Source organism: Lontra canadensis, unplaced genomic scaffold, assembly GCF_010015895.1.
Source record: "Lontra canadensis isolate GAN:19392208 unplaced genomic scaffold, GSC_riverotter_1.0 scaffold46, whole genome shotgun sequence".
Lineage (NCBI taxonomy): Eukaryota > Metazoa > Chordata > Mammalia > Carnivora > Mustelidae > Lontra > Lontra canadensis.
This window is the reverse complement of record NW_022631040.1, coordinates 14,221,264-14,240,198: the sequence shown is the minus strand read 5'-3', so window position 1 is coordinate 14,240,198 and position 18,935 is coordinate 14,221,264. Positions and strand designations below refer to the sequence as shown.

The window sequence follows — 18,935 nt, the reverse complement described above, 5'->3', positions numbered from 1 at the left end:
TGACCTTGGCTGCTGCCACCACCTCGTCGAGCTCAGGTTAGCCTGCTGGAGGAAGAGACACTGCATGGAGGAGAGGTAAGTCATTTCGCCCAAGCCATAACGGACTAGCCAGCTATCGCACAACTCTGCAGCTGAAGACAGATGCATGCATGCCCAGCCAATATTAACAGAGTCTGGCCCAGATTGGAAGAACCATTCAGCTGTGGGAGGCCCCACACTGCACACTCTCCAAACTGTGAGCTGCTGTTACGTTTTTCTTTGCTTTTTTTCTTTTCATTGTTTCTGTAAGCCACTTGGTGTTGAAGTGCTTTGTTATGTAGCAAAAGCTCCACAATATTTTCCTAAGGGTTCTCCTGAAGTCTAGTACTACAGATGGAATGGTGTGTGATGGGATTTTAGGGATGGTTTTCTCTGCAGCCAGGTGTAATTTGGGAAATATGGGCTAGGAGGTAGGATTGGTTTTCAATCATGCTCTGCGCCCTTTGGGACTACAGGCTTGGAGTCAAACTGGCCTTGATTCAAACTATGGCACTGTGTCTCTGTGGTGTAACAACTGTAAAAACATGAAAATCTCAGTAGCTTTACATCATAAATGTGCATTTCTCCCCCATGTCATAACCCATTTATATATTTATATACTGGGTGTCTCATACATATGTGAGAATCTGCAGAGCTGGCTGGGTCTGGCTAGTCTAAGAGGGTTCGGGGGGATGGCTTGTCTCTGTGTGGCGTCTCATGCCCTGATAGGCTAACTTGTGTTTCATCACACTGGCATGTGTCCACATAGAGATTTGGGGACCCAGGTTCCTTCCACCTAGTGCCTCATCTGAGCCCTCCATGGGACCCATTGGCATCCAGCCAGGAGACAAGAAAAGAGAAAGGGCATGGAGCATCTGGAGGTTAGGACTTGTTGTAGGAGCCAGGGCCAGAAGAGGCATAGACCACTTCTTCCCTTATTCTGTTGGCTAGCACTAGTCACATGACCCCACCTAAATACAAGGGGACAAGGAACAGGATCTAGCAGTGTGCCAAAGAAAGAGAGAAGACAGATGTTGGTGAGTCCCAGAAGTCTGTCTCATGTAGCTACTCATTAACTAGGTACTTGGGCCAGTTATTTGACTTCTCTGAAAGTCAAACAGTCCCACATGGGTTGTGCAATTTTATGCAGAAGGTGCTTGCTCCAATCTGTGTCTCTGCATTCTGGTCTATGGTCATTCAGACTGGAGGAACTGAGGTCGTTTAGTGCTACATCCTTATGCTGTTGTTTTCCAGAATCAGGCTCTGTTTGGCATACCAATGGCAGGGCAGTGGGAACGGTCCACTCCTGGTGCAGGTAATAAGTTGTCCTTTTTTCCCCAAAATTTTATTTACCCATCTTTAGCGAGAGAGAGAGAGAGAGAGAGAGAGAGACAGTGGGGGGTGGGCAGAGGGAGAGATTGAATCTTGAGCAGACTCCACACTGAGCTCAGAACCCAATGTGGGGCTCTATTCTAGGACCCCAGGATCACAATCTGAGCCAAAACCGAGAGTACGATGCTCAGCCAACCGAGCCACCAGCTGCCCCTAATTCAGTGCATTTTCTGTGGAGACTTTTCTAAATTACAAAATGAACTGGAAGTTGGCCTATTTTGTATTATCATCATGTGCCACCAATAATAACAAAATACTTCTTCCTAAATAAAAATTGTTATCTAAGTGCTGAACAATGGTGGCATTACTATTGAGATTTTTAAGAAATTCTTTACGTAAATTCTATTTAGTTAGCATATACTGTATTACTAGTTTCAAGAATAGAATTTAGTGATTCATCAGTTGCACAGAACACCCAGTGCTCATTACATCACATGTCCTCCTTAATGCTCATCACCCAGTTACCCCATCTCCCCACCCACTTCCTCTCCAGAGACCCTCAGTTTGTTTCCTAGAGTTCAGCATCTCTTATGCTTTTCCTCCTTCTTTGTTTTCATCTTGTTTCATTTTTCCTTCCCTACCCCTATGTTCATCTGTTTTGTTTCTTTAATTCCACATATGAGTGAAATCATATGGTATTTGTCTTTCTCTGACTGACTTATTTCATTTAGCATTATACCTTCTAGTTCAATCCATCCCATTTACAATGGCACCCCAAAACCATAGGATGCTAAGGAATAAACCCAACCAAAGAGGTAAAAGATCTGTACTCTGAAAAGTATAGGACACTTATGAAAGAAATTGAGGGAGACACAAAGAAATGTAAAAACAAGGGTGTGTGGTTGGCTTCGTCATTAAGTGTTTGCCTTCAGCTCAGGTCATGATCCCAGGGTCCTGGGATCAAGCCCCACATGGGGCTCCCTGCTCAGCTGGAAGCCTGCTTCTCTCTCTCCTACTCCTTCTGCTTGTATTCCCTCTCCTGCTATCTCTTTCTCCGTGTCAAATAAATATATAAAATCTTAAAAAAAAGAAATGAAAAGACAGGCATGCTCATGGATTGGAAGAATACTTTTAATATTGAGATTTAATGATATACATAGCTATGATTGAGTCCAAATGCACAAGCCCCTCACACACTTTGGATTTAAGAATATATTATAGAGGTATCTAGATTTCAGATTCACTTAAGCATATTTTCAAATGATCACTCCAGCGACTGTGTTTCACTGTTTAAAAGTTTTAAACATGAATAAAAAACTCCAAGTGGTCACATAGAGTGACAAAGCAGAAGGAACTCCAGTTCTGTTTTGTTGTCTTCATAGGCATTATTAATTTTTACTTTATGGCTTTAAGGCAGGAATATCTAGTACCATGGAGATTGGAGACACAAGCTGCTCTCCAGGAGAGCTTGAACTAGTCTAAACCACTGTGAGTTTACTGGGAGTTCACCAAGTTCACTTCCATATAGAATACAGCATCTATATAAAGGGTAAGTGTCTTAGTCAGCTTGGGCTGCTATAGTAAGATACCATAGACTGGGAAGCTTAAACAACAGACATTCATTTTTCAAGGTTCTGGAGGCTGAGAATCCAAGGTGAAGGTGATGACTATTTGGTTCTTGGTAAGGGCTCTTTTCCTGGCTTGTAGACAGCTGCCTTCTTGCTATATCATCACCTGGCAGAGAAAGGAAGCTCTCGTGTCTCTTCCTTTTCTTATAAGAGCACTGCTCCCATCATGGGGGCTCCATCCTGGTGACATTACTACAACCTAATCATCTCCCAAAGGCCCTCCGTCCTAATACCATCACATTGGGGTTAGGCCTCCAACGAATGAGTTTGGGGTAGGACACAAACATTTGGTCCATAACAGTAAGTAATGACACTGTGCTGCTTTGAAGATAATTTGTGGGGAAGCTGGAAAATTATCTGCTTTGGATTCAAATTTGCTAGCTTAATCATGGGCCCCTTTGTAGAGGACTGGTCTTTGGTGACTTCTCCTTGTCAGCACTCTACTTTCCACTGGGGTTTCTGCAACCACCCTGATGTATTAGGATCTTTTCAGAAAGGAGGGTGACTGGAAAGGACTCCAGAATTCCAGGTCTCAGTTCCAGACATTAACTGTGACTTGGGCCAAGCCGTGTACTGGCTGGTGGGGCAAAGCCATGCTCATTGCAAGTGGGGCAAGCATAGGACCTCCTGAATCCCTTTCTTCCTCTTTCTTACCCATAGTCTGCTGCTCCAGCCTTTTTGTTTGTTTTACCATCAACTGCTTCTACAATAGCTGTGTTCAGTTGTCCTCTTGTCCAAATGAGTAAGTCGAAATCTGGATGGATCTTTTCTTCCCATACATGAATGACTCTTATTCCAATTATCCCACATTCTTCCTTCTCTTTTCTTTTCTTTTCTTTTTCTTTTCTTTTCTTTTTCTTTTCTTTTCTTTTCTCTTCCTTTCCTTTCCTTTCCTTTCCTTTCCTTTCCTTTCCTTTCCTTTCCTTTCCTTTCTTTTCCTTTCCTTTCCTTTTCTCTTCCCTTCTCCTCCTCCTTCTCCCCCTCCTCCTTCTCCTCCTCCTTCTTCTTCTCCTCCTCCTTCTTCTTCTCCTCCTCCTCCCCCTCCTCCTCCCCTTCCTCCTCCCCCTCCTCCTCCCCCTCCTCCTCCTCCTCCTTCTTCTTCTTTTCCTTCTCCTCCCCCTCCTCCTCCCCCTCCTCCCCCTTCCCTTCCTCCTCCTTCTTCTCCTCCTTCTCCTCCTCCTTCTTCTCCTCCTTCTCCTCCTCCTTCTTCTTCTCCTTCTTCTCCTCCTCCTCCTCCCCCTCCCCCTCATCCTCTCTCTCCTCCTCCTTCTTCTTCCCCTCCTCCTCCTCCTCCTCCTTCTTCTTCCTCTCCTTTTCTTCTTCTTCTTCATGACATTGTTGTTCTCCCAGTCTCAGTAATCTTCGGCATGATCTCTTTCATTGTCCATTGTTCACTAAGTTCTATAATCAAGTTCTCTCCTTTCCCATCTACCCTGGTTTAGATGCAGGTCAGCTTGCATATGCGCTTATGCCTCATCATCCCACTCGCACACCCTGAAACCTGTCTGCATGCTGCTGCCAGATGAACCTTCCCAAATACTACTTCATCATGTCACTGCTCCCCCTAGCATCTGTGATGGTTTCCTGCTGCTAGTGCATCAAAACCACCTCCTCTCAGGCCAGAGGACACTCTAGCTAGTGACAAACAGACTTAAAAATTTTTAACTAAACATGTCGACTTTCAACTGAAGATGTTTCCCTAAATCTAAATCTAAGCTTGGTTTCTGAGGAGAGAGCACATGAGTGGGGCAAAGGAGACACCATTTTCCTCTGCGTACAAGAAGGATGTGCTGACCAGTGTCGGGGCTCAACAAATATTTTTTAGAGAAAAGAAACTTATGTGTAGTATATGAAAATTTAACTTCCTGAGATAGTATTCTTTGCCCGTATTCATCCATCGATGCTGTTTTAGTTACCTATAGCTGCACGAATAAACTACTCTCAAACTTGGTGGCTTAAAACAACCATTCTATTATCTTTCAAATTTCTGTAGGATGACTGGGTTCAGAGAGGCAGTTCTTTGGCTAGTCTATCTTGGGGTCTCTCTTGCAATTGTGCTTACTTGGAGGCTTGGCTGGGATGCTGGCATAGCTGGACCTCTTCTCTCTTTAAGTGGTCCTACCTCTCCTTCTCTATGTAGCTTCTCTATGTCACCTCACCATGTGGTCTTTCCAGAAGGAGAGCCAGATTTCTTATGTGAAAGCTCAAGGTTTCCAAAAATGAAATCGTGGAAGCTTCCAGGCCAATGGAACTAAAGTCCTAGCTGGCACAGTGTCAGCTCTGCCTTATTCTGTTAATTAAATCAAGTCTTGGGGAAGCCCAGTTTCAGTGAGGAAAGGGTCCATACAATGGTGTGATGCAGGGAGGTGTGGTTCATTGGGAGCCATTTGGGAAACTAGCTACCATCTTCTGACTTTTAATGATTCATTTTCTTTCTTTTTCTTTCTTTCTTTCTTTCTTTCTTTCTTTCTTTCTTTCTTTCTTTCTTTCTTTCTTTCAAGATTTTATTTATTTATTTGTCAGAGAGAGAGAGAGAGTGAGCAAGCGCAAGCAGAGTGGCAGGCAGAGGCAGATAGAGAAGCAGGCTTCCTGCTGAGGAAAGAGCCCGATGTGGGACTCGATCCCAGGACCCTGGGATCATGACCTGAGCTGAAGGCTGTGGCTTAACCGACTGAGCCACCCTGGTGTCCCTCTTTCTTTCTTTCTTTCTTTCTTTCTTTCTTTCTTTCTTTCTTTCTTTCTTTCTTTCTTTCTCTTTCTTTCTGATTATATATATTTGAGAGAGAAAGAGAGAGCATGAGCTGGGGAGGGGAAGATAGGGAAGGACAAGCAGACTTCGCTTTGATCAGAGAACCCGACCCAGGGACCCTAGGATCATGACCCGAGCTGAAGGCAGATGCTTAACCAACTGGGCCACCCAGGCATCCCTGATTCATGTCCCTTCTATGTGAAAAATACACTTACCCCTACAAATCTCAGCCCTATATGGCATCAGTTTGAAACCCAGAATGTTGTCCATAAATCAGGCGCTGGTCTGGATGGGGCTCCCTGGGGGCAGTCTCTTACATGCACTTCCTCTAGTGCAGAGAACAGCAAGGGGCAGGTTATCTGTCCCTCACCCACCCATCATATAATAATGAAAGAGATAGAAAAACTACAATTGACTTCCCTGTGTAAAAAGAGAGAGAAAGGGAGACACAAGCAGTCACTGATTTATAACAATTCTGAAAAATCTAGCCTGGCACATGTCCCAATTTCTCTGACTCCAGGCAGGGAATGTTCCTTGATAAGGCACAATTTTGCTTTTTAGGAATGGTTCTTCTCAGCTCCTGGTTTCATCCTCTGGGCTCTGGTTCTGAGTCGTTCTTCCTTTTCCATAAGAACGGCCCATGTTTGCAGCTATGTGGCTCTAAGCCTGCTTCCTGCCTCAGTGGAGGTAACTGGCCCTGAGTGAGGGCCAGCTGCGTGACTAGGTTACAAAAACTCCTCCGGTAGTGCCACCTCCTTTTCCTATCCTTCTGAGTTCCCTCACTTACTGGCCCTGGGCTGGCTCTGCGATATGCTCTAACCCACGGGCTATGGCAGAAGGGACACCATGCTTCTAGCTCCAGACCCAAGTCTCCGGAAGCCCTGGCAGCTTCCGATTTTGTACTCTGGGGATCCCTGAGCCACCGTCCTGTAGGAAGTCTGGCTGCCCTGCTGCAAAGACCACAGGGAGAGCCTGCATGCAGAGGGTGAAGCTTGAGACCACACCAAGAAGGCGAGAAGCCTCCAGATGACTCCATTGCCATCTGACGGCAAACACACAAGAGAACCCAAGTGAGACTGTGAGAAGAATTTCTCACCAAGCCTAGTCAACCTAGAGAACTGTGAGACAGAAGGCTGTTGTTTTAAGCTATTCAGTTAGGGAGGCATGATATGCAGCCGCAGGTAAACAAAACCCATGCATTTATTCACTGCAAGCTATTTAACTCTCCCTCTGTGCCTGATGCTGTGTTAGGAAACATGGATGCTAAATTAAATAAAGCATTGATTCTGAACTCTTATTTGCTAATAAAAAATCTTAAGTAGAAATATTTTAATTTTATATTTTAAAGGTGAAAGATTCTGTTTCAAGAAAATATCCATGCAGGGAATCCTTGTTTTAATTAAAGACTTTATTTATTTATTTGAGAGAGAGAGCATGCGCGTGTGTGCACGTGGGGCAGGGGCAGGGGAGGGGCGGGGGGGGGAGGGAGACGGTGAGAGAGAATCCCAAGCAGACTGAGCATGGAGCCCAACTTGGAGCACGGGGCTCCATGCCACGACCCTGAGATTATGACTCCAGGCAAAATCAAGAGTCAGAAGCTCAGCCCACTGAGCCACCCAGGTGCCCCAGGAGTGAATCTTTTTGTAAAAATGAATAATTACTCTGAGATTTTTCAAATTTTTCATTTCTTTCATGTCAGAATTCTTACATAATAAAGCACAACTGACCTTTTAATAATATAATTCAACCAATATTTTCTGAGCACTTACTATGTGCTTCCTTGTATGTTTTTGAAAACTGTGCTGAAATTCACGGGCCATTTTCTACCTGGTATCTATTGGCTTGCCTGGGGCTTGTTTTCCTGAGTTACTTGGGGGATCCTGGGGATCCTGTTTTTGTCTGTTAGCATGTATTCCTGTTCCTAATGTGCATCCCCTCGGTGTTTTCTTATTGCTTCAGCAAGAATTACGTTCAGTTGTTCAGTTTCTAAATGACCTAATTAGCAGTACTTTTCCATTCTTTCTTTAGAATTCTCAGTCTCCAGTTGAACTCCCTCCCCATTACTCTTTCCCTCTCTGAGTTTTACTCAACATCCTGCTAATGAGTTCACGTTCCACTCCTGTCGCTCCATGGATTGCTGCCCAGGCATTTGGAGACCTCCTTGCCTTAATTATCAGGAAAGAAAAAATAATCTATTCTTGGTCTTTCCTTGCTAGACTCTGTTTGCTATGTCTTCCCAGCTTCTTACCTCACATGTGTCTGCTTTTCAGGCAAACAGAGACGGTAAAGCAGAGAGGAGCCCTGGAGATCACATAACTACAAAAATGAACAAACTTTGGCCAGAGAGCCAAGTGACTTGTTCAAAGAACCCCAACCAGTTAGTGGTAGAGCCCAGCCAGGACTTTGTATCTCCCAACTAAGAAGTCCTGGCTTCTCTAATGTAATGAAGGCCCTATCAAACCACATCACATGAATGCAAGCAGACTAACAGATGATTGATTAATGAGGCCTCTTTATAATTAATTAATGGGTTTTACTTACATCTCTAGTTTTAGTTCTGGATTAATACTGGGGAGGGGAATAAGAGGGGGAAAAAAGCAGCACGGTGGATTCAGAAGCTGGAAGATGTATAGCAGTGGTTCATAATATTTTTTAGGGTTTAGGATTTTTAAAAAAGACTATTTATTTTGTGAGAGACAGAGCACAAACAGGGGCGGGGAGGGGGAGGGACGGAGAGGCAGAGGGAGAGGGAGAAGCAGACCCCGCACTGAGCAGGAAGCCTGACTTAGGGCTCGATCCCAGGACCCTGAAATTATGAGCTGAGCCAAAGGCAGATGCTTAACTGACTGAGCCTCACAAGCGCCCCTAGGGTTTAGGATTTTGATGAACTCTCTTGAGCCCCTCATTAATTTATTCAGTTAATATTTGTTGAGTATCTCCTGTGTACACACCTCTGTGCACGCATGTTCGCATATGCAGAGTTTACCAGATCTTCTCTTAAGGGGACGCTGCAAAATAGCATACAGTGTCCTCATAAATGTCTGTATAGTGCACAGTATTACAAAGTCCATGCCCATAGCAATGGATCACAGATTTTGTTGCTTTTTTGGAAAAATGGACACATTAATTCCTTATAGATACTTCGTATTTTTAATCACTCTCATGTTCCCGCTGCCAAAACCATCTGATCCTTGTACTTCAAACACCTACAAGGGCCACTCGGTTAAGGTAAATGAGCAGAGTAGGCTCAGTGGTGCGAAGGGAGGGTGCTGGGGTCTCTGATGGCATCGAAGCCACGAATCCCGCTCACAGAGTGCGGCTGCTACTCAGTGTCAGGCGACTTTTGTCATGTGGGAATTCAAAGGCCGGTATTACTAGAACTTCTGCCTTTTTTTTTTTTTAAGATTTTATTTATTTATTTGACACAGAGAGACACAGAGAGAGAGGGAACACAAGCAGGGGGAGCGGGAGAGGGAGAAACAGGCTACCAGCTGAGCAGGGATCATCACGTGGGGCTTGATCCCAGGACCCTGGGATTATGACCTGAGCCCAGGGCAGCCGCCCAAGGCCTGAGCCACCAGGTGCCTGAACTTCTGCCTTTTTAGGACAGGCTGGAAATCTTTATTTTAAGTGAACTCTTCAGATTTTTTTAAATGCTGGTGGGGGCACCTGGGTGGCTCAGTCGGTTAAATGTCCAACTCTTGATCTCAGCTCAGGTCTTGATCTTATAGCTGTGAGTTCAGGCCCCATGTTGGGCTCCACACTGAGTGTGCAACCTCCTTGAATAAAAATAAAAATAAAAGTAAATAAAAATAAAAATAAAATGCCTGTGGTTAATTTTAAAAACTTAAAACCACTATGTGGGCCAAATAAAACCTGTTAACCAAATTCAAATTCTGGGCAGACAGGTGGTCCCACCACCTGGGTGTGCTCCTTCTTCATCAGCAGACATGGCAGGATTCCTCCTCCCTGGCCATAAGACTCTACCATTTCCTAAGAATTCTGTAAATAAGGGTGCAGGAGCAGGTCGTGGGTGGCTCAGTCAGTTAACTGTCTACCTTCCGCTCAGGTCATGATCCCAGGGTTCTGGAATTGAGTAACTCATCAGGCTTCTTACTCAGTGGGGAGCCTGCTTCACCCTCTGCCCCTCCCCCTCCCCGCTCATACAATCTCTCAAATAAATAAAGTCCTTTAAAAAAGGTAAGTGTTGGGGCACCTGGCTGGCTCAGTTGGTTAAATGTCTGTCTTCAGCTCAGGTCAAGATCCCAGTGTCCTGGGATTAAGCCCCACATCAGACTCCTTGGTCAACAGGGAGTCTGCTTGTCCCTTTCCCTACCCTACCTGTGCTTTCTTTCACAAATAAATAAAATCTTAAAAAAAAAAAGGTAAGGGTTCAGGGGCAACATTTTAAAAAAATTTTTATTAACATATAATGTATTATTTGTTTCAGGGTATCATCAGTCTTGGCTTTCTTTGTCCCTGCCATGCCCAAGAGGACCTAACAGCTCTTTCCAAATGTATTTGTACAGAAATAACCACCTATATCCTCCCATGACCCACTGAAAACCCAACATTTGCAAAATGGAGAGACACAATTGACAGCACTCACCATAGCATATACTCTCCCCAATGTCCATCATCCAGCCACCCTATCCCCTCCCCCCACCCCCCAGCCACCCTCAGTTTGTTTCCTGAGATTAAGAGTCTCTTATGATTCCTCTCCCTCCCTGGTCCTATCTTGTTTCCTTTTTTTCCTTCCCTACCCTCCATGACCTCTCAAATTCCTCATATCAGAGAGATCATATGATAGCTGTTTTTCTCTGATTGACTTATTTTGCTTAACATAAAACCCTCTAGTTCCGTCCACGTTGTTGCAAATAGCAAGAGTTCATTTCTTTTGATGGTTGCATAGTATTCCAGTATATAGATAGATAGATAGATAGATAGATCTATATCTGTATCTATACCATATCTTCTTTATCCATTCATCTGTTGATGGACATCTAGGTTCTTTCCATAGTTTGGCTATTGTGGACACTGCTGCTATAAACATTTGGGTGCACAAGGGGCAACCGTTGTTACTCATTGACCTCTATGGAGTAGTTCAACAATCCATTCAGTGATTTGCCTGGTCAGTCTCCATTTGATGTCACTGAGAAAATCAAAGTACATAGAGGAAGTAAATAGGGAAACATTCCTCATTCCCTTCTAGTTTTGAAGAATATGGAATTGTCTCACTTTTATTAGTTCAAAATGTGTTGGTTATTCTAGAAATGAAAATGTAGTATTGGCAGAGTCACCCAATGAGTCTGTTAGATGCCCGTTTCTACATGAGTCATGCTAACACAAGCCTACACATGGCATCTCAGATCCTCCTTTTCCAAACCCAACAATACGTGTCTGGTATTAGCTCAAACCATTGGGTTCAAGGTCCTCAACAGTCTCCTCAGCCTCAAATCTAATTGCCTGCTCTCACTGCTTGTCTTATTTCATTTGCTCATTTGTCAAATATTTATAGAGTGCCTTCTGGGTGTCAGGTACGTTTTCAACACCACAGGGATGACAGACATGGTCTGTTCTTTCACAGAGCTTACTTTCTGTGAAGGTGAGGGAGACAACAGTCAGGTAGACAAATGAATACGTAGCACAGTTGCAAATAGTGGTCACTGTTATGAGGAAATGGGATAAGAGTGATTGAAGAAAGACTTTACTGCAGAGTCATTTGAGCTGAGACCTGAGTGGGGAGGAGCAGAGAGCAATACAAATATACAGGAGCAAGGGTTCCAGCCAGGAGAAACATCTGGCACAAAAGCCCTGAAACAGGAACGGGTTCAAAGTTTCAAGAACCAGAAGGAAAATCTGTGACTGGACATCTAACTTGAGTTCTTTCCTGCACTGGCCTTGTTCACCAGCTGGTTCTGATGGCACTTGCCTATATCTAGTCATCAGCTGCCTCTGCTGGTTCTCTCCAAGGTCCTGAAGAATGAGTGTGCCCTTTTTGGAGAGTTTTATCGTTCCTATAGTCTCATCTATTACCCCAGTGTTGTAGTCACCTGAGTACACATATAAACCTATGAATTCAGGTAATTTTCCTTGCATAGAAATGGCAAAAAGACTTACAGCATTTATAGCTTTTTTCTCCCTGGGACACAGAAACATTTTGCAGTAGTTCAGAAAAATAATGTCTTGAAATAAAGTAATGGTTAAGTAGAATCACTGGTACCTGGTAGCCTGTTAAGATGTGTGTGGGGGGGCCAGTGAGGGGCATACTGAGTAAGGGTGATTCCAAAGTGTCAGACTGGAGTCCCTGAGATTCAGGAAATAGGCTGAGATTTCAGGAAATAGGAAGAGAAGAGGCTTCTGTCAGGGCACAGAGCAGTATGACTAGGTTCGTCAGGTAATGGAGAGAAAGAAAGAGTTGGAAGGGGGTTTAAAAGGAGTTCCTGAATCTGAAGCTGGGATTCCAGCAAAAGAATGTCTCTTTCTGCCATCTCAGATTGGAGGTCCAAATAAATCTTGCCAAATAAACATAATTACAATGGGAATATGGTTCTATGCTGCTGTTGAACATAGATATAAGAATCTTATAGTTGGTCTAGAAACTTACCCACCCAAGACAGAATTGCTTTCATAAAGGTCAGAATGCTACCAGTCAAGCAAGTTAAAAGTTGAGACAATTCCCTAGGAATTTCAGGCCGGGAATTTCAGTTTTTTGGTGCCATTTTGATTTTCCTTCTGCCCAACTAAGTAGATTTCACAAGCATAATCATTGGTTTTTGAGAATCAAAGCATGGTGGCAGGCATGACCATCATTATATGCTGGCTAATATTCATCAATCATTAAACAAAATTTATTGGGCACTGACTGTGCACCAAACACTGTTCTGGCTGCTGGGGGTGGAAAGATGAATAAGACATGGCCCTTCCTTTAAATTATCAACAAGTCACACCTGCACTGACTCTGACTTTTCTTCTTCACACTAGTGATTCCTTTCCATAACTGATTAATACTGCCTTTCTAAATAATCTGCCATGTGTCAAGAGCATGTGGAACCAACTTGTGTTTACTCTTTTATTCCTAAAGCTAATCGCAAATCACCATCTCACCAAAGAGCTCCCTGATGCCAAGTGACTGTAGGTCACCTGGAAGGGGGAAGAAGTCTAGAAGGGGTGAAGACATGCTACATTTATTTTTTAAAGAGTTTCTATTACTAAGAATCATTTCCTTGGTTATTACTTATGAATCCTCTCACCTAGTTCTTCGATAAAGCAGCTCAAGGGCCTATGTTCTGGCATTTTGATGGAATGGGTTTATTTTCTCTACCTTGGACACCAGGCATTACTTGTTAAAAACAGCAGAAGACTGAATCTCTTCCCTTAAGGGTCCTGGCAACTCTGCAGCAAATTTGGGCACTGAGCCAGCCCAGGCTCCATTGCTTCCTAAGAGAAGCATGTGTGTGTGTGTGTGTGTGTGTGTGTGTGTGTGTGTGTGTGTGTGTTTGGTTGGGGTGACGTGAAGGGGGAGAGAGAGAGGGAGAGAATATGCTTCAGTGTCTCCCTACTCTCAAATGCAGATGGTGTTCTCTGCCTTAGCTGTCTCACAACTGGTTGCTCTGAAAGTAAAATAAAGTAAAATAGGGCAATAAATATGACTGTGCCTAGAAAAAACTGAGTTGTGACATTTTAAAATATTATTTGGTAATTTGTGATAAAAATCAGTATTACTCTGCATTCCCATGAAAAACAGTATAGTCTAGTGGTTAAGGACATGGGTTCTTTGATTTGGGCTTCACTAGCTGTGTGATCTTGGGCAAGTTACTTAATCTCTTTGAGCCTTAATGTCTTTCTCTATAAAATAAGGATAGTAACTTCATCTGCTCTGTGTAGTTGCTATGAGGATTGAATAACTTGTTATATGTAAAGTGCTTACCCTGGTGTCTGACAAATGGAATGCATTTACTTAGCCAAGTATTGGCTTTCTTTGTCCCTGCCATGCCCAAGAGGACCTAACAGCTCTTTCCAAATGTATTTGTACAGAAATAACCACCTATATCCTCCCATGACCCACTGAAAACCCAACATTTGCAAAATGGAGATACACCATGCACTCAAGAGAACAAGCTGATAAAGGACCCAAATTTCAATCCTGATGCTTTGGCCAATAGGCTAGGTGATCTTGAACAGACATTTTTTATGGTGGTACTAGCATTTCTGCAACATGCAGCTGAAGAAGCTGAGGCCCTACCGTATTCTCCCAAGATAGTAGAAATGCTCAAGCTCTCCCACCTTTGAAACTAACCAACTAATTAATATCAAACATTTTAATAAAACATTTTCTCTTGGTGGCCATAGTCTAGCTTCTCTAAAGACTGTCTACATTATTTTCCCCCACGTTTTCACCTGCATTCACTTCCTTTTTTTTTTAAGAATTTTTAAAAAAGATTTTATTTATTTATTTGACAGAGAGAGAGAGATCACAAGTAGGCAGAGAGTCAGTTAGAGAGAGAGGGGGAAGCAGGCTCTCTGCTCAGCAGGGATGCTGAGGCAGATGCGGGGCTCCATCCCAGGAACCTGAGATCATGACCTGAGCCGAAGGCAGCGGCTTAATCCCCTGAGCCATCCAGGCGCCCCACCTGCATTCACTTCTCAACAAGGCATGGCAATCTATCCTTCGTCCATATCACTGGATTATACCTACTCTTTGTTGGCAAAAACCAGTGGCCATCTTTCAATCTTCATCTTCCTTAACTTCTGATCACAAGGAGAAGAAGGCAAATGACATTTACCTGTGGTCCAGACATAGCAATTCTTGTTGCTGAAATCAAAATTGCCATTTAAAGGGACTTTGTTCTGTTGAAAACATCCCATATTCAGATACTAAATGTGAATTATTCAAGTAATCAAGGAAACTAGGTCTACTAAAATATCTTACTGTGACATCAGACACCAAAAGTGAAATCTGATGACAGGAAAATGATTAGAGCACAAAGCAATCTGTTGCTTTGTCTGATATGAAATGATGATGGTGAAGTAGGCACCTGCTGCCATTTGTACCTGATGGGTCCTAATACATCTCAGGCCATCGTCTAATCATTCTACCCCGGTCCAATCAAGACATATTTGTCCATGTCACATTCCATCAAGACCTTCATCTTTGTTAAGGAGTTGTTACAAAGATAGAAGCAAAATGTTAAATGTAGTCATTTGCATTACAACAGACATTTTCAACGTTTAATTCCAGACACAGAGGCAGGTGGGTGCAGGCAATATTTTTGGTCAGGGGAACCTTCTGCAAGCCCCTTGCAATCCACCACCCCTATGGAGTTGACTGCATTTTAATGGGGCGTTTGGTGAAACTGCTACTCTGAGCTGAGTCAGATCATTGCGGAGTAAGTTTATCATTCTCAGAGGCTGTCAAGATGATTAAATAGGGCTGTTGTGCAAGAGGTCCCAAACGGCACCGTCAATGGAGTGGAATAAACAAACACTGGACTGGGAATCAGGGGAACTGGTCTGGTCTAGTCTGGTTCTGTGACTCTCAGCAAGCTACTCCTGCTCCAGCAGCCTGGGTATTGTCGCTGGTAAGAGGAGGGGCTGGCCCAGGTGATTTCTAAGGTCATGCCCAGTTCAACGATTCTGAAGTTATTTTTTTAATCTCCTCTCTCTTGGCTCTATAGCTCTCCTTCTAATTTCTTTGACCTGTTTTTACCTTGCCTGATTTTACGACTACTTTCCAAAGTGATTACTTCTTATCTCTCTGTCTCTTCACTTACTTTCTGGCTAGTTCACTCCAAGATAACCCCAGGAAATATGCATCTCACAAGCAAATCATCTTCTCGGTTGGAGATAGTATATCTCTGTGCTATGTTCACAGCAGAGCAATTCCATGGTAAATTCAGGATGTGTTCAGAATAGCCACTTTTACAAAGCAAGGCTCTTCAGCCTGAATTCTGGGTCCTTTCCTAAGATTGTTCACTGATGCTGTGTGACATGATGATTGGGTGGCTGGGCTGCAAACCAGATAATTTAACTAGATGACCAGGCCCTATATGAGTACCCTGGAGTCTTCCTATGCCTCTTTTTTGATATTACTTTCTCTAAGGATTTTTAAACTCCATGTTTGATGAAACTTTTTTCTTCCTCCATTTCCTCAAACCCAAACCCAAGCAGCATAGAAGCAGTCGTGACTCACCAGTTAAACAAGTCAACAAAAACCATACCCTCTTTCTTGGGGCTCAATTAGCATTAATATGATGAGTTTTTTTCTTTTAAAGACTCACACTTAGATATACTGTGAAGGGAACAGGGGTGGCTCAGCTGGTTAAGCATCTGCCTTGGGCTCAGGCTGTAATCTCAGGGTCCTGGGATCTAGCTCTGGTTGGGCTCTCAGCTCTGCTTATCCCTCTGCCCCTCCCCCCTCTTGTTCGCACTCTCTCAAATAAGTGAATAGGTAAAAATCTTTTAAAATATACTATGAGGGGCGCCTGGGTGCCTCAGTGGGTTAAAGCTTCTGCCTTCAGCTCAGGTCATGATCTCAGGGTCCTGGGATCAAGCCCCGCATTGGGCTCTCTGCTCAGCAGGAAGCCTGCTTCCTACTCTCTCTCTCTGTCTGCCTCTCTGTCTACTTGTGATTTCTGTCAAATAAATAAATAAAATCTTTAAAAAAAATAAAATATACTGTGAAATTCCAGTACATCAAGGATAATGAGAATGTCCTAAAAGTTTACCCAACAGGGGTAAAAGATTAAACACAGGACACACAATTAAATCTGAAGTAATATAAACAAGATAATTTTTTAGAATAAGTATGTCTCAAATATTTCCTTATCTGAAATGGAAATTCAATCAGGTGTTCTGTATTTTTACTTGCTAAATGTGGCAATCCTGTTTTCCAGAATCAAGCTAGATCACCCAAATACCCCATCAGCAGCAATGGATGGTAAAAGGCAATTTGAGTGATTAAAATTTTCAAAATTCCGAGGTATTATGATTTCCTTCTAGAATTTGTTATTACCTATCCAACTCATCAATGAAGTATATTGGATAAATTAAAACATTTCGAGTCATTTAAGGACTTAGAAATAAATAACTTATCAGGAAGTTGTCCAGCATGTGTTCTAGTAAAACAAGAGAACAAATAAAAAGAGGAAGACATGGGGTCTATAAAAGTGTGACTCAGGTTCAGAAAGGCAGTGAAGAGGATTCCTAAGACCGCAGGTGTCCAGCAGAACTAAGATAATGATCTTAGTAATGATCATTTTTAGGGTTAGTAGTTCCAAGCATGGGCCTTAGGGTCATGCAAAAAAGTAACCAACATTAATTCAACGTGCCACTATTTTTCTTATTAAAACAAGGAACCACTGTCTGAGTACATTTCTTACTTTAACAGCTTTAGAGGGATGCATCTGAAAGACATAAGAAGTCCCCCAGCTGTAGGAATTCAATTCTTTCCTCAAGATTTTCTAAAGCCATGCAGATGCTGATACTTCTGGTCTAAGAGATTGAGAGCTAACAGGATAGTACATTTCAAGGAAGTACAAAGAATTCTTAACCACACCAGAAGTAGGAAGATAGCTAGAGCATCTTTGTATTATCTTATGAAATGCATCTCTCTGGATTTTCTACGTGATTGTTTTTCTTCCCTGTCTATGGAATTGTTGCTCACTGGCCCGAGATATTTCTGTTCAAGTCCAGGGATAGTTCTTCCCTTTCCTCTTGTGTAGCATTTCCTTGGGACCCTGGACTACAAGTACTAAGGGTGGATCTGTTCAAAGAGGCTCCACCTGTCTGTGCCTCACCCTGAACCAAGGTTCCAGAACACTCCACCAGCAGAACGTGAAGATATCTTACTTGCTTACAAAAGAATTGGGTTCTGCTGGTATTTTTCAAGCCAGACTCCAACCCTGACACTCTGGTAGTTATTTGGGAGAATAATAATTTGTCTTGCTTATCTTCAAAGGCTGCTGGAAGACTAGTGAGCCATTTTATAAAGTACAACGTGATCTACAAATACAAGGGTTTTATTATTATTAAAAACACATCTCATCTTCCACTGGAACGTCTAGATAAAGAAAGGCTGGGTATGACAAAGAGTTGGGGCTAAAGGGAGAGAAACATTAAAAAACTCAATTACCAAATATCACACAAATACCACAAAGAGTGATTACTTGATTAACTAATGATAGAGCCTAAACTAATGTTTAGGTTTTTCAGTTATGTTGGCATCAACCCTCTTTGCTTATCAGGATTTGCGTATTTCTGCCAATGAAAAACCATCAAACCACTGAGGCCTAACTGACATGTGATTAACGTGGGCTCTGTTAATTGTGTGGCTGAGTTTTATGCATGAAGCTGTATCCTTGATTTTTCTCCCTTAATTTCCTCCTGTTTAACTGTTGGTCATAAAACAGCTTCGAATATATCTGCTGAGCATGAAAGCAAGTTTTGCAACTTGAAAAGTGCCTGAGTCAGTCTGGGCATTTCATGTACTAAAACAGACTTGAGGGAACTCTTAGGCTGTAAGATGGATTGCTGCTTGGTTTCCACTCCCAACCCTGCTGGCTCCTTTTCTGCAGCTGCCGGCTGAGCTGGATCTCATTTGTTATCATTAAGCACATGCATAGCATCCATAGTGGAGAGAGGTTTAATCACTTTCTTTCTGACAGCCCATCAGATGTGGCCTTACTCATCCTCATTCTAGATGGGTGGAGATGGTGACACCTGCCAATCCAGTCTTCCCACCATCCATTTACACTTTAAAAAAAAATTATTTTTTTCAGTGTCCCAAGATTCATTGTTTATGCGCCACACTCAGGGCTCCATGTAATACATGCCCTCCTTAATACCCAGCACCAGGCTTAGATGCCCTTCAGCAGACGAATGGATAAAGAAGATGTGGTCCATATAAACAATGGAATACTACACAGCCATCAGAAAGGATGATTGCCCAACTTTGTATCAACATGGACGGGACTGGAGGAGATTATGCTGAGTGAAATAAGTCATGCAGAGAAGTTGCCTCTTGAAAAACATACTGGTATATATGAGTTGAACTTAACAAACACTTGATTTGTGTCAGTTCATATGATCGTATGATTTTTCTCCTTTGATTCATCATTATGTTGAAATCACACTGATAGATTTTTTTTAAAGATATCAAGTCATTTTTGCCTTTGTGGCATGAACCTACTTGTTATATACATTTACAT

At 42.8% G+C, this 18,935-nt stretch overlaps 1 long non-coding RNA gene across 1 annotated transcript; it reads left to right on the top strand.

Annotated features, from left to right (window-relative positions):
• Positions 1 to 128: 128 nt before the first annotated feature.
• On the top strand, positions 129 to 18,609 carry LOC116876677. The gene is made up of 3 exons (XR_004384442.1): positions 129 to 235; positions 1,273 to 1,333; positions 18,577 to 18,609. It is a non-coding gene; the product is annotated as an uncharacterized LOC116876677 (long non-coding RNA).
• The last annotated feature ends 326 nt before the right edge of the window (positions 18,610 to 18,935 follow it).